The sequence below is a fragment of the Neophocaena asiaeorientalis genome, unplaced genomic scaffold, assembly GCF_003031525.2.
Source record: "Neophocaena asiaeorientalis asiaeorientalis breed wild unplaced genomic scaffold, Neophocaena_asiaeorientalis_V1.1 scaffold285, whole genome shotgun sequence".
In the NCBI taxonomy this organism is placed as follows: domain Eukaryota; kingdom Metazoa; phylum Chordata; class Mammalia; order Artiodactyla; family Phocoenidae; genus Neophocaena; species Neophocaena asiaeorientalis.
In genome coordinates, this window is record NW_020174653.1 from 3,643,582 (window position 1) to 3,658,610 (window position 15,029).

Sequence of the window (15,029 nt, forward strand, 5' to 3'; positions counted from 1 at the left end):
CTGTTTGAGAATCATATGAATAATATATGTAAAGTACATAGAGAAGCAAGTGTTCTATATATGTTTGCTGTTATTACTTCATAATGAGAAACTAATAGATAATTATACAATGGAGAAGTAAAATATTAACATACTGCAGAGAAAGAAATTAATACTAAAAGACTCATCTAAAAGAATTTAAAGCTGTTTCATCTAGGGGGAGGAAAACAGGGTTTTACTAGTTTTTTATAACAAGCCTCATAGAATATTTTACTCTATAGTTATGTTAAAAATAAAAACCTATAAGAAAATAAGGAAGGAAGGCAAGGAAGCTGGAAGGTAAACACTAACCAGAAGAAAGCTGGTATAACAATATTCATACTAGATAAAATAGAATTTAATTATTTAAGAAGGCTAAAGAAGGACATTATGTAATTACAATAATATAATATTTTTGAACGTGTGCGTACTTAGCATCATAGCTATACAATAGATAAAGCAAAAACTGACAGATTTACAAGAAGAAGTACTTTTTAAAGCATACACAACCTTATTACCACAGTCAGAAGTCAGTATATTAGCAAAAGAAAAATTAGGGTATGGATTATTTGAGCAATAATTAGATATTCACAGAGCCAAACTCTGGGTCACAAAGAAAGTCTCAACAAATGAAATAAAATTTTAAAATCCAGATCATACAGACAATATTTTGTGACCATAATTAAAGTGAAATATATATCAATACCAAAAAGAAAAAAAAATTAAAGAAATCCATATGTTTGAAAACATAGAAAAAATTCTCTTACATAGCTCATAGGCTAAAAACAAACAATAGAAATTAATAAAAAGTGAATAATGATGAAAATTTCACATATCAAAACTAGTGAATACAGATGGAGAAAGCATCTATTGAGTTGCAGCTCTCAGAGACGATGACAACAGAGATGCAAAGTATATAGAGAAAGAACATCAGGAGGCAGAACTTGGAGAGAAATCTCCACATTCTGGAGAAAAATATGGAGGAGATGCTAGCCAAGGAGAGCTGGAAAGAGGTACATAATCAAAAAGATAGGAGGAGAATGGTAATAGTAATGTGTTAAAGAGCAAAGCTGTGTTATCAAGACTAATCAGGATTTTCTCCCAGAAACTCCACGGGTCCACATTTTTTACAATGATTTTCAGGGTACTCTTCTAATCTATAGTGGCAGCCACAGTCCTACTGGCCACTCTGCACTCTTTCTTCTCCCTTGAACCAGGCCGTCGGGGGCTGAATCTCTGGAGCTACCATTTCATCAATGTCCTATTGCACCCGGCAGTCACCGGTCTCTTCAGGAACTTCTCCAAGATACTCCTTGTGATGGACATTGGACCTTCATGGCTGGCTTGCTCTTCCTCTCTCACTCCATTCACATGGAGGCAGTGGCAGGAATTGTGAGATGGACTGATGTTGGGGCCAGTATTTCTTCTCTCATTGTCTGCTACATTAAACACTATTCTACAAGAAACTACTCAGCCAGGTCCTGGGGCTGGTTCCTGGGCATGGTACTGTGGGCAGGATGCAGCGTGTTGTGGAAGGAACAAGGAGTGACTGTCCTTGCAATTTCAGCGGTTTATGATATGTTTGTCATTCACAGGCTGAAAATGAAACAGATCTTACCCACCATTTACAAAAGGAAGAACTTGTGTCTTTTTCTCAGCATTACTTTATTAACTTTCTGGGGAACCTCCCTTTTTGGTGTCTGTTTATACTGGATAGGAAACAAACCACTAAGCTTTTCCAGCTTTGACAACCCAGTTGCTGATTTGCTTACCTCCTACCTCGCATGCTCATTTTCTTCTACTGGCCAACCAGGAACCTTTGGCTGTTGCTATGCCCAGATGCCCTCAGTTTTAATTAGTCAATGGATGCCATGCCCCTGCTCAAAACAAATTTGTGATTGGAGAAACCTACACACTGTAGCCTTCTATGCTGGACTCCTCCATGCCTACTGTGGTTTGAAAAGCCCAAGCATAGAAAGAGAATGCGACAGGAGATTTGTAACAAAAGGCAAGCAGAATGTAAATAAGCATAGCTACCATTCAGATGTGGAGTACCGGAACTCAGAGATTGAGCCCAGTTTTGCATCAAAAGTAGAAAATGGCATTAAAACTCCAATGCAGGGGACACGGGTTCCAGCCCTGGTCCGGGAAGATCCCACATGCCACGGAGCAACTAAGCCCTTGCACCACAACTGCTGAGCCTGCACTCTAGAGCCCACGTGACACAACTACTGAAGCCCGTGCACCTAGAGCCCGTGCTCCACAACAAGCAAAGCCACCGCAATGAGAAGCCTGTGCACCACAACGAAGAGTAGCCCCCGCTTGCTGCAACTAGAGAAAGCCCACGTGGAACAATGAAGACACACACAGCCAAAAATAAAATAACTAAATTTATTAAAAATAATAATGCATCACAGAGAACACAGCTTGCCTCTATGGAAAGCATTGTTGTTCTGTCTTTATCTTTGTTAATAATACATTTTGTTCCTGCCACAAACCTGTTTTTCTATATCTTCTTTGTAATTGCACAATGAGTATTGTATATTCCTAGTACTGGCTTCTGCCTCCTCCTTACAGTGGATGCCAGAGCCCTTTATGTCAAAGTCTAAAAGTAGTTTCTCAAGAGCTTGATCTTTTATGCTACAGCTACATTAATTGTTTTCTATGAACTCAAGACTGCAATCAGGAATGGTGACTGGCAGAATGAGGAAATACTATATAGGTCAGGGATAAAAATAAACCTAGATAAAGGATGGAGTAACCTTGGAAATGTTCTGAAGAGTCAGAGCAAAATTTCTGAAGCTAAAAGCACCTATAGAAATACTTTGTACTACCAAAGCAACATGGCTGACATGCTTTATAATGTAAGGTTACTTCTACAAGAGAGCAACAGGTTTGCAGAAGCACTACATTATTATAAATTGGCAATCAGGAGCATGCCTACATTGGCTTCTTCGTATTTAAACATTGGTATTATTCTAATGAACCAAGGAAAGACAGAAGAAACCTGATGCACATTTCTTAAGTGTTCTGAGATCTCCCTCCAAAACCTAAGGGACCCTCATGCACACATAAGAGCTCGGTAACCAGCTGTCTGTACAACATGGGGAAACACTATTATGACCAGGGACACTATGAGGATGCTTTTAGTGTATACAAGGAAGCAATTCAGAAAATACCAAAGCAATTTGCCCCATAGAGCTTGTACAGCATGATGGGTGAAGTATACATGCTATTAAGTAAACTCCCTGAAGCAGAGCATTGGTGTATGGAATCACTGAGATCCAAGACCGACCACATCCCTGCTCATCTCACCTATGGGAAACAGGTCATAAGGGTGAGACTGAAAAGTTCTCCTTGAAGGCTATTGACCTGGATCCCACCAAAGGAAGTGTTAAAAGCATTTTGGGGAGTATTCACTTTGCTGTTCACACAGAGGTTCATACCAAAAAAGCAGAACATTGGAAACCTCCTGAAGGACATAATAATTACCCATAGAACGGTAAACCAGAGCACTTAAAATAGGATCTTTTGGCATTTGTAAAGTGGGGAGAGAGTCTTAAGTTTCAAGTTTTGTTCATTTCTGAAAGCTAATTTAGGAAGTATATTGTTCATTAAACATTGTGAGAGGAAGTCAGAGTGTGTGTTAAGGCAAGGTAAACTATTTAAAGTCAAATGTTCATAGGAAGTGATTAAAGAGTAGTGTGAATCCTGGTGAGCTGGCAGGTTTTCCTGAAGCGGCTGTCTTCCCTCTTTGGGACAGCCTGCTTATCAGTTTCTAAAACTTAGAAAACTTCTTTTTAATACTGTGTGAGGATCTGTCAGAATCTACAGGTTTTTCCTGATTAGTGCACATAAAGTTTCATGATTTGGACGTCACTGTCATTTGGTCATCATTTGTTTTTCATGTTCTGAAAAGGATATGCAGAATAAAACAAACCACGTTTCACACTGGTGCTGTAGGAGGATTTGCCCAGCCTGCAAGACTTATGTGTGTCAGGCAGACATTTTTTACTTTGATGTCACCAACATTTTCTACTCCAAAACTGCCTAGGAAAATTCATTGTATTAATTCTTAGGCTTTTGAAATTGCCTTTTAAAATGGTTATTCCTGGTTAATGCATATGCTTATATGGAGTGAATAAAACTAATCTTAACAATTGTTCTAGTTCCAATAACCAACTAGCAGCTATTAGACAAAAGGGAAGGTGGTTCATGCCTCCTAGAAGTTACTGGTTAAAAAAATCAAGTCTGTATGCTCTCTCACTGGCTTGCATCTCTAGCATCGTGTTGCCCCACTTCCCCCCAGTTCTTCCCCAATCCAGCACGATGAGCATCACCCAGCTCTTTGAATTTGCCATGTCTCCCCAACAAAGGGATCTTGCTGTTCCCTCTGCCTGAAAGCTGTCTCCTCTACCTCTTTTTCTTGCTACCTTATGCTCAATTTACAGATAACGTTTCTTGGCAAATTATAAATAATAAATATTTTGGTCTGACATAGACTGGCTAAATACTCAAATGTTTTGTCTTGTTTGACTATGTGCCTTTAGGAGTTGAGTCTAGTATAATGCCCTTCAAAATCAGGCCACAAACCAGGAGCTTCCTCCAATCCCAAGGGGAGGCAGATAACAGGGTGTTATCAGGATGCCAGTGAAAACAGGCACGGGATCAATAAGGTGCGCCATCTTTGAGAAAATGTTCATCACCCCAAAAGCATGACATGAATGGGACTATGAAAATGTATGTCCTGTAAGTCAAGGCCATCTCAAGGGCACATAGCAGTAATTTTAAGTAAATATCAGAAATGGTGTTTCTGAAACTTTGGTTGTAAAGCATACAATCGACAAAACCCCATTTAGATTGTCTTTTGTGGTTTGGCTAGCAAAGTGATGTCATGGCATAGTTGAAGTGCCTGGGTGAGGTATCGCAAAAGGGACAGTCTCCCACCTCTGAAACCAGCTTATCGACTCATTTGGCCCTGGCCAGCCTGTCAGTTCTTGGTCACTGGTTCTCAGAAGAGTGTTGTTGTGTTTGGTTGTCTGCCTGCTTCTCTTGCCAAGATGTAAAATTCTCAAGAGTTTAGGTTGACAGGTAAAGGATGATAAAGCATTCAAATAATGCATGTCTAGAGCACTGTTAATGTTCCAGTATCTCTCAGCCACCCCAAGCTTCAGTGGTCTGCATGTTTTATTGTGGCACACCATGCCCTTTCAAGGCAGGCTTCAGGTAGCCTAGACATCAGTAGCAGCTATCTCCTCATGAGATAACTGACCTCAAATGTGGCCAGCTTCCTGGAAACTTGGCATATGTGCCTTGGGTCAAAAAGTTGACCAGTGCCTGTGTCTGTCCTTATTTATCATCTTTATTGGAGTATAATTGCTTTACAATGTTGTGATAGTTTCTGCTGTATAAAAAAGTGAATCAGCTATATGTATACACACATTCCCATATCCCCTCCCTTCTACCCTCCCTATCCCACCTCTCTAGAGGTCACAAAGCACAGAGCTGATCTCCCTGTGCTATACATCTGCTTCCCACTAGCTATCTATTTTACATTTGTTAGTGTATATATGTCAATGCTACTCTTTCACTTCATCCCAGCTTCCATTTCCCCCCTTTCCGCTATGTCCTCAAGTCCATTCTCTTCGTTTGTATCTTTATTCCTGTCCTGCCACTAAGTTCATTAAAACCTTTTTTTTTTTTTTTTTAGATTTCATATATATGTGTTAGCATATGGTTTTTTTTTTCTCCTTCTGACTTACTTCACTCTGTATGACAGACTCTAGGTCCATCCAACTCACTACAAAAAACTCAATTTTGTTTCTTTTTGTGGCTAATATTCCATTGTATACATGTGCCACAACTTCCATTCATCTGTAATGTTTCTTTTTTTATAACTTTATTTATTTTTGGCTGCATTGGGTTTTGGTTGCTGTGCGTGGCTTTCTCTAGTTGCGGAGAACGCGGGCTAATCTTTGTTGCAGTGTATGGGCTTCTGATTGCGGTGGCTTCTCTTGTTGCAGAGCACAGGCTCTAGATATGTGGGCTTCAGTAGTTCTGTCATGCAGGCTCAGTAGTTGTGGCTCCCAGGCTCTAGAGCGCAGGCTTAGTAGTTGTGGTACACGGGCTTAGTTGTTCCGTGGCATGTTCCCTGGTTCCTAGACCAGGGCTTGAACCCGTGTATCCTGTACTGGCAGGCTGATTCTTAACCACTGCACCACCAGGGAAGTCCCTGTAATGTTTATTTTTATGGCTGAGTAATATTCCGTTGTATATATGTGCCACATTTTATATATGTGCCATTGTATATATGTGTCCATCTGTAGATGGACATTTAGGTTGCTTCCATCATCATTTAAATGCAAAGGACAAACCGTCCAGAATTCCATGAAACATCCCATCCTGTATCCAAGACCAAAGATGTGGTACAAAGTTTGAAAGTGGTAAGTCCTGCAGCAGAATGAACATCCACCCATATAGACCCAGCACCCTTGGAAGAACTGGTCTGCTCATTACCACGTGCTTGCCACCTAGCTTTGCAGCAATTCAGAGAATGGGTAGCAGAGTCCCAGGACAGTAGCTGCAGGAAGTTGTGGACATGGTACCACACGTGCTTCACTATTTGCAGTGAATATATCTATTTATAAATCCTCAAGGTCTCAGAAACTCTGGCTACCATTTCACCAGTGAGCCTTGAAGCTGGCCCATAGAGATTCCCAGTCACCCAAGCCCTTCCAGGGTCTGTGGATGACATTGTTGAATATCTAAGCCAGGTAAGCCACCAAACAGATTACTTGGCTCAGGTTGGATGTCCAGGTTGTTTTCAAGCAATGGACAAGATGTGGAGGAGAGATACAACTCACTTATCCTTTCCTACAAGGCAAGGAACTGCACCATGCTCAGCACCCATGAAAAAGTACGTCCTGACATTTCTACTTGCAGGAGAGTTAAATGGATCTAGAAAGGGAGCTACAATATCAATGGGAAAAATAAGAAATGTGTCCTTACAGTACTGCCAAAGCCAAATGACATGACAATGATGTTATGTGGAAAAAACATTTTAAAGAAAACAAACTCTAGGAGATGACCTGTTGCTGATGAGTATTTTTCAGAAATAAGCAAAAGTCTAGTTACACTCCACCAACCAGGAGCAGCCAACTGGCAATCCTCTGCCAACCAAGATGGTTAGAATTCTAAAGCCAAACACTATATGACAAAGTAATATGTGCAAAAAACAAATGAATAATTTTATCATGTAAATTTAAAACAAAGAAATTGTCTAGAGTTTAACAAAATTAGACAACTTGTTTTAATATAAAGAAAGAAGTAAATATAACATCTAGTTCATAGAAAACTCATTTTTCCTGCCCCTTCTAAATAAAGGTGATTATTTTTCAAAAATGTAGTTTGAATGGGTGTCCAATTATTAATCTTTCCCTGGGGACCCACTTATTTCCACTGGGCCCTAAGGCATAGGGAACAGTAGCATGGTTTCACAAGGTCAATTTTGATTTTTTTTTCTGGGAATGGCAGGAGAAATGATGTTTGGGTGCACCAGGCACTGAGTCAGATCTTTACTCAGTCCCCTGAACACAGAGCAGCACCTGCAAGAAGGGGAGAGGAGTGCTCTCTGACAGGGGAGTTAATGTTGAGAGGAAGAGAGAGGAGGGTTTGAACTTCCATAGAACTGGAGTCCTGCACTGGTCTCCAGCAACTGTGTAGGGTCCTACCAGCTAGGTAAATGTAATAGTATCCATACTACTACCATAGAAAGCAATAAGACCTACAAATCAGGACTTTCATCCCGGAGAGCTGACTGCTAAAAGCTTGCCAACACACCACTGCTCTTGTTATTTACTCTCCCATTCTTTAAGCTCTGTTATTTACTCTCCAATTCTTTAAGCTCTCTCACACTCTTATTCCTTCCACCCATACTCTTCATCAGTTGTAGACTTTCATTCCTTTCATCTGTACTGTTTGCCCTGTCTGAAAGCCCTCGCTGGGCCTTACTTCCTTCCACATACTATCTGGACTCCCTCTTCCTTCAGAGCACTTTGTCCCTTGCTCCCTTAACAACCTAGCTCTACCCCCATCTAAAATTCCCTGGCCATGAATCAATCAAATCTATGCCTTTTTCTCCTACCTCATGGCATCCAAGCATTGCTGGAGAAAATGTCATAGCCCTGGTTGTTGAAACCATGTAAACTGTGGTATATAGCCTCTCAGTCTCCTCAGTGCTTTTCAGAAATCTATCTACTTGTGTTTGACCAGCTTAGCTGTTCTGAAATTTACCTACTTTCCCTAAGTTAATTATCCTTCTCTCTGCATGTAACCTCATCTTCTACTTCAAGGGGGAAAAAATTAAATAGTAACCACAGAGCAGGAATTCTCTCTTCTTGATCATTAGCTACCTATACGTTATCTTATGTCTTCTCCTTGTATTTCAATTGTAGTATTATTCCTGATTCTTTCCTTCTTTCTTCACTGTACCTCAGTTTTCTCATCTATAAAACAGATAATAATATTGACCTCATGGGGTATTTGTGAGTATTAAATAAGTCATCACTTAATAAATTGAATACGTACTTGTAAGGCTTCTTAAAATATATTTATTGAGATATAATCCACATATCACAAAATAAATACACTTAAAGTATATAATTCAATGATTTCAGTATATTCACTATCACCACAATCCAAATTTAGAACATTTTTTTAACCCTAAAAAGAAACCTTGTATTCATGAGCAATCATTCCCCATTTCCATCTCCCTGTAGCCCCTGAAAACTGTTAAACTATGTTACATCTCTGTAGATTTACCTATTCTGGACATTTCATATAAATGGAATCATACACTATCTGTTCTTCTGTTATTGGTGTCTTTCACTTAGCACAATATTTTTCAAGTTTCAACTTGCAAGGTTTTAAAAAACAGTCTCTGACACATAGTAAGTGTGCTGTGTGTACTACTGTTTGCAATTATCATTTCCTGGGCTTATTATTCCTCGACAACTAAGTCCCAACCCTTTCCATGTTTCTGGAACTCCAGCAATTTTTCTCTGTCTGTGGTATTTTCAACTTTCATTTTCTACTTTCACCTCTGTCTTGGCATATAAACCCTCTCAAATGTATCCAATATCTAGTTACCTCCTATCTCTCTCTCCAGATAAAATTACTTTAAAAACTATTCATCTATTAATGCCACATTTTTCTATTAAGTTCTCACAAATAGTCTAGCATCTAGTAGTGGAAAGGACTTCTCAGAGAACTGCCATTGAGATAGACCCTCAAAACCACCATGTTTGATCTATTAATTTGAACTGTATGAAATGTCCAATATACAACTTTTGACTTACAAAAATGGCAATTTTATAGCATTCAATCTGTCAATGTTCTCCAGCCAAACATTACCAGGAACACACCTGTAGTTGAGCAAGCTGGGTTCATTGCTTCTTACAATGAGGGAGAATGCACACCATGGGGAACTGTGTGGTGACTTAGTAGGAGGGTGTTAGAAAACATCACAGATTGGGCTTGTCTAAGATAACTAGGGGGTGGGGTGGTGGATGGTGGAGTTAAGGAAAAAGGGCTTTGCTCTGGACTGGATGCTTTCAGGAAGCAGAGCAATTCTAAGATTAAGTAAATCTAATCTAGGAGGAAAAACTAGAATGAAGATAAAAAACTGTAATTGACAAAGAAGCAGTAGTCACTCATATAAGCCAGGATAAGAGGATGTTGGTCAATTTGTAATTTGGACAGTGTTCACAGACATGATTACAGAGTAGTCTTGGTTTTGTCTTCATCCATCATGACTTTGTCTCATGTTGATGTTGTGTACGAATATTTATCTTCAACAAAAGAACACCATAGCCTTGCTGTGAGTGCTGGGTCAACACCCAGCAACACTGTGGCTTGATGATAGTATCAGGCCAACTTCTGGATGTACGGGACTGCTTTTCTTCTTCTCAGTTCACCATTGCTGAAATTTTCTTAATCAAGATCCAAAGATTGTCCAGAGGACAGAGCCTATAGTTGAACTAGGGTTAAACCCTCCTTCTTCCGCCATGAGATGAGTTGTTGAATCATCTGACATGATAATGGCTCTGCAGTAACATTTAGTACTCTAGATGAGATACATTGGCCAAAGGAAAAAAGAGAAATTACCTGAAACAAAATGATTTCTCATTCATTTTTGTAGTAAGTCTCAAAGCCAGGGACCTAGGATATAAAACCCAGACAATGAAAATACATGTGTCTGTTTTAGAAAGCAAGGTAGCCTTTTTTTTTTTAATCTTAGTCATGGATTATTCTACTTGCTCTCCAGTATTTAAGCACAACAAGAAGTGATTGTTAGAGTACAATTTTTTTCCTTCACTAGCTAAAAATAAATAAAAAACAATGTGACTGTCAATGATAGGTCTAGCTAATGAGTTTAAATTTAAACTGGTTTATTGGGCTTCTGGAGATAAAGCTGTGTAATTTGTAAGTTTTCCTAGGTTTAAAGACAAGTTTTTGACATTCTTTTCCCATTGTCTGCGTGTGTGTGTGTGTGTGTGTGTGTGTGTGTGTGTGTGTGTGTTTTACTGTCGGAGTTTTAGCCCATATATTATTCATTAAAAGGGAGTTAGCTTTCCTTACAGGAAATTTTTGGAAGTGGAATGTGCTTGCCTCTTTGTACAGGGCTTTGAGCATTCTTTTCAGGGAAACATGATTTCCTGATACTTTTAAAATTTCTGAAAAATCTCTAACAATTATACTGAATACACATGTTAAGTTAGTGTGTGGCAGGTATGTGTATTTCACATAAGTAGTACTCTAGTAGGCACATTATATTAAGAATACAGTTGACCCTTGAATAATGTGGGGATTAAGGCACTGACTTCCATGTAGTTTAAAATACGTGTTGGATAACTTTAGGGTTGGCCCTCTGCAGTTCTGTAGTATGTATTTATTCAAAAAATCCACATGTATGTGGATTCACACAGTTCAAACCCATGTTGTTCAAGGGTCAACTGTAAGAGTATATGTTAGTACAACAGGAAAAGGGCAAATTTTTGTCCCTCGAGTTGGGCAGATTCTTTGAGTACAGTAGAGTTAAACAGTTCCTGAAAGCAGGCTTCTGTGCCTCTGAAGATAAAAACTGATTGTTGTAGGGAGGGTGTTCTCATTTCTAAAAGGCCAAGTCTTGCTGATACAGTTGTAATGATTTTAGTAAAAGCATTTTGCCAATGTCAGGTAAAACTTTCATTTTTATAAAATTATACAAAGATTAGGATTAATAATGTGAGGAAACTTTAAGTTATGGAAGGTTCTATAAAAATAATCTACCTTGTTAATATTTGAAGGAACAGCTATTTAATTGGTCAGCAGACAGTTAAATTCATAGTCATAGCTATGATCTGAGAAAAATACATCATAAAGTTTTGTTTTCTCTTAAGTTGCCAAAGATCATACAGAGTCAAAGTAATAGAATGGAGATAAGGGATATCATATTGAGATGTCTTTTAGTTACTTAATTGAGGGTATCAAAATACACTAACAATTAATATTAATGGTAAAGGAAAAGCAAACCAAGTGATGATGAACTAGAAAATTAATCTTTTCCATCGTCTTGGAAGGAAGCTGGTTTTTCTGTAGTCAAGAACATGTTCCATCATCTTGGATGGAAGATTTCTGTAGTGAGAGGCTTCTGAACAATTCCTAAGAATCCTAAATTTAAGGTCTCTGAATTAATAGACAGCCAATAATCAGAAGAAAGTGCTGTATGTCTTTAAAGTTGAGAACAACACCTTAGAGTTTTAGTAGGATGTCAGTTGTTTACATTGCCAGATAAGTTCTGTTCCATTAAGCCTCAATGGCAGTTTTTTCTCTACTACCTCTTTTAGAAAACTCAATACCCAGGTTTCAGAATATTTAGAGTCTATCTCAGTGGGTGTTTAGAAATTCAACTTGTTACTGATAAACCTGGATGCACCACGTGAATTTCTATATTCTGTGTTCTGTCATATCAGCTTGTAATCAACGAGAATCTACCATTGGAAATAATGTTCAAATGCATGAGGTGACCTATTTTTAATTCAGAAGGAGATAGCTGCAATTATAAGAGGAGATTGATCTTACTGCCATCAAAGTTTATGGCAATAATATGAGCCTTGAAATCTTGAGGTGTCTTAGAGCTTTGAGAGTTATAGGTTTGGAATTCCTGGTGGTCTCATTTTTCCTGAAGTTTGTAGATTATAATAATAGTGAAGATTTTTAGTTAAAGTTAAAGCTGGAATGGAGTAGAAAAAACTCAGAAGAACTTGTGCCAACTATGAAAATGAAGTTAAGAGAGTGAATTGACAGAGAGAGATGAATTAAGCAGATATGAAGAGAAAGTATATGAAAAGAAAGAGTCAATTTCTAGTTTCAGGTCTGTACAAAAACTTCTTATATTTCTATTCACAAAACACCTCTCTCACTCTCATTAACAAATTATTTTCTTAATTGGCTTGAATTAGTGTATGTTCTTTGCTCCCTTGGGCCAAAGTTGGCACAACTTGATCCTCAATTAGAATAATAAACTGCAATGATACAAAACACATCCAATATATTTAAATCACAAGTACAAATTAAAAATTGTAAATACTAATTGTTAGAGGTGGGACCAAGATGGCAGAGTACACAAAGATCTCTTTCATCCCTATACACTAAAAACAAAAAATCTGAAAGAGAAATTAAGGAAACACTCCCATGAAGCACTGCAACAAAAAGAATAAAATACCTAAGAATAAACCTATCTAAGGAGACAAAAGACCTGTATGCAGAAAACTATGACACTGATGAAAGAAATCAAAGATGACACAAACGGATGGAGAGATATACCCTGTTCTTGGATTGGAGGAATCAACATTGTGAAAATAACTGTACTACCCAAAGAAATCTACAGATTCAGTGCAATCTCTCTCAAATTACCAAGGGCATTTTTCACAGAACTAGAACAAAAAATTTTACAATTTGTGTGGAAACACAAAAGACCCCGAATAGCCAAAACAAATTTGAGAAAGAAAAATGGAGCTGGAGGAATAAGGCTCTCTGACTTCAGAGTATACTACAAAGCTACAGTAATCAAGACAGTATGGTACTAGCACAAAAACAGAAATATAGATCAATGGAACAGGATAGAAATCCCAGAGATAAACCCATGCATATATGTCATCTTATCTTTGACAAAGGAAGAAAGAATAAACAATGGAAAAAAGACAGCCTCTTCAATAAATGGTGATAGGAAAACTGGACAGCTACATGTAAAAGAATGAAATTAGAACACTTCTTAACACCATACACAGAAATAAACTCCAAATGGATTACAGACCTAAATGTAAGGCCAGACACTATAAAACTCTTAGAGCAAAACATAGAACACTTTTTGACATAAATCACAGCAAGATCCTTTTTGACCTACCTCCTAGAGAAATGGAAATAAAAACAAAAATAAACAAATGGGACCTAATGAAACTTCAAAGCTTTTGCACAGCAAAGGAGAACATAAACAAGAGGAAAAGATAGCCCTCAGAATGGGAGAAAATATTTGCAAATGAAGCAACTGACAAAGGATTAATCTCCCAATTTACAAGCAGCTCATACAGCTCAATATCAAAAAAACAAACAACCCAATCCATAAATGGGCAGAAGACCTAAACAGACATTTCTCCAAAGAAGATATACAGATTTCCAACAAACACATGAAAGGTTGCTCAACATCACTAATCATTAGAGAAATGCAAATCAAAACTACAATTAGGTATCACCTCACACCAGTCAGAATGGCCATCATCAAAAAATCTAGAAACAATAAATGCTGGAGAGGGTGTGGAAAAAAGGGAACACTCTTGCACTGTTGGTGAGAATGTAAATTGATACAGCCACTATGGAAAACAGTATGGAGGTTCCTTAAAAAACTAAAAAAAGAACTACCATATGACCCAGCAATCCCACTCCTGGGCATATACCCTGAGAAAACCATAATTCAAAAAGAGACATATACCACAATGTTCATTGCAGCACTATTCACAATAACTAGGACATGGAAGCAACCTCAGTATCCATTGAAAGGTGAATGGGTAAAGAAGATGTGGCACATATATACAATGGAATATTACTCAGCCATAAAAGGGAATGAAATTGAGTTATTTGTTGTGAAGTGGAAGGACATACAGCCTGTCATACAGAGTGAAGTAAGTCAGAAAGAGGAAAACAAATACTGTATGCTAACACATATATATGGACTCTAAAAAAAAAAAATGATTCTGATGAACCTAGGGGCAGGAGAGGAGCAAAGATGCAGACATAGAGAATGGACTTGAGGACATGGGGGGAGTGGGGGAATGGGAAACTGGGACAAAACGAGAAAGGAGCATTGGCATATATACACTACCAAATGTAAATTTGATAGCTAGTGTGAAGCAGCTGCATAGCACAGGGAGATCAGCTCCGGGCTTTGTGACCACCTAGAGGGGTGGGATAGGGAGGGTGGGAGGGAGGCTCAAGAGGGAGGGAATATCGGGATATATGTATACATATAGCTAATTCACTTTGTTATACAGCAGAAACTAACACAACATTGTAAAGCAATTATACTCTAATAAAGATGAAAAATAAATAAATAAATAGAAAAATAAGTAAATAAAAGGAAAAGAAGAAAACTTATTAAAAGAAAAAAAAAAGATGGCAGAGTAGAAAGACCCTGAACTTACGCCTCCCAATGAACATATCAAACTTACAACTACATACAGTAAGTCCCCTACATACGAACTTTCAAGCTGCAAACTTCCAAAGATGTGAACATGCATTTGCATGTCCAATCAGGTAAGTTAGTTTATGTGTCTGACATACATTGTCACGTGTGTGCATCCTCTACAAGTGATTGTGTTTTTGTGTACTTTTCTGTACAGTACTGTAAAGAGTACAATAGTACAGCATCTTTATTTCGAGCCAAGAATGTCCAGAAGCAAGCGTAAAAGCAGCAGTGA

At 38.2% G+C, this 15,029-nt stretch overlaps 1 pseudogene; it reads left to right on the plus strand.

Annotated features, from left to right (window-relative positions):
* The first annotated feature begins 995 nt into the window (after positions 1-995).
* On the plus strand, positions 996-3,516 carry LOC112408991 (transmembrane and TPR repeat-containing protein 2 pseudogene; annotated as a pseudogene).
* Positions 3,517-15,029: the final 11,513 nt, after the last annotated feature.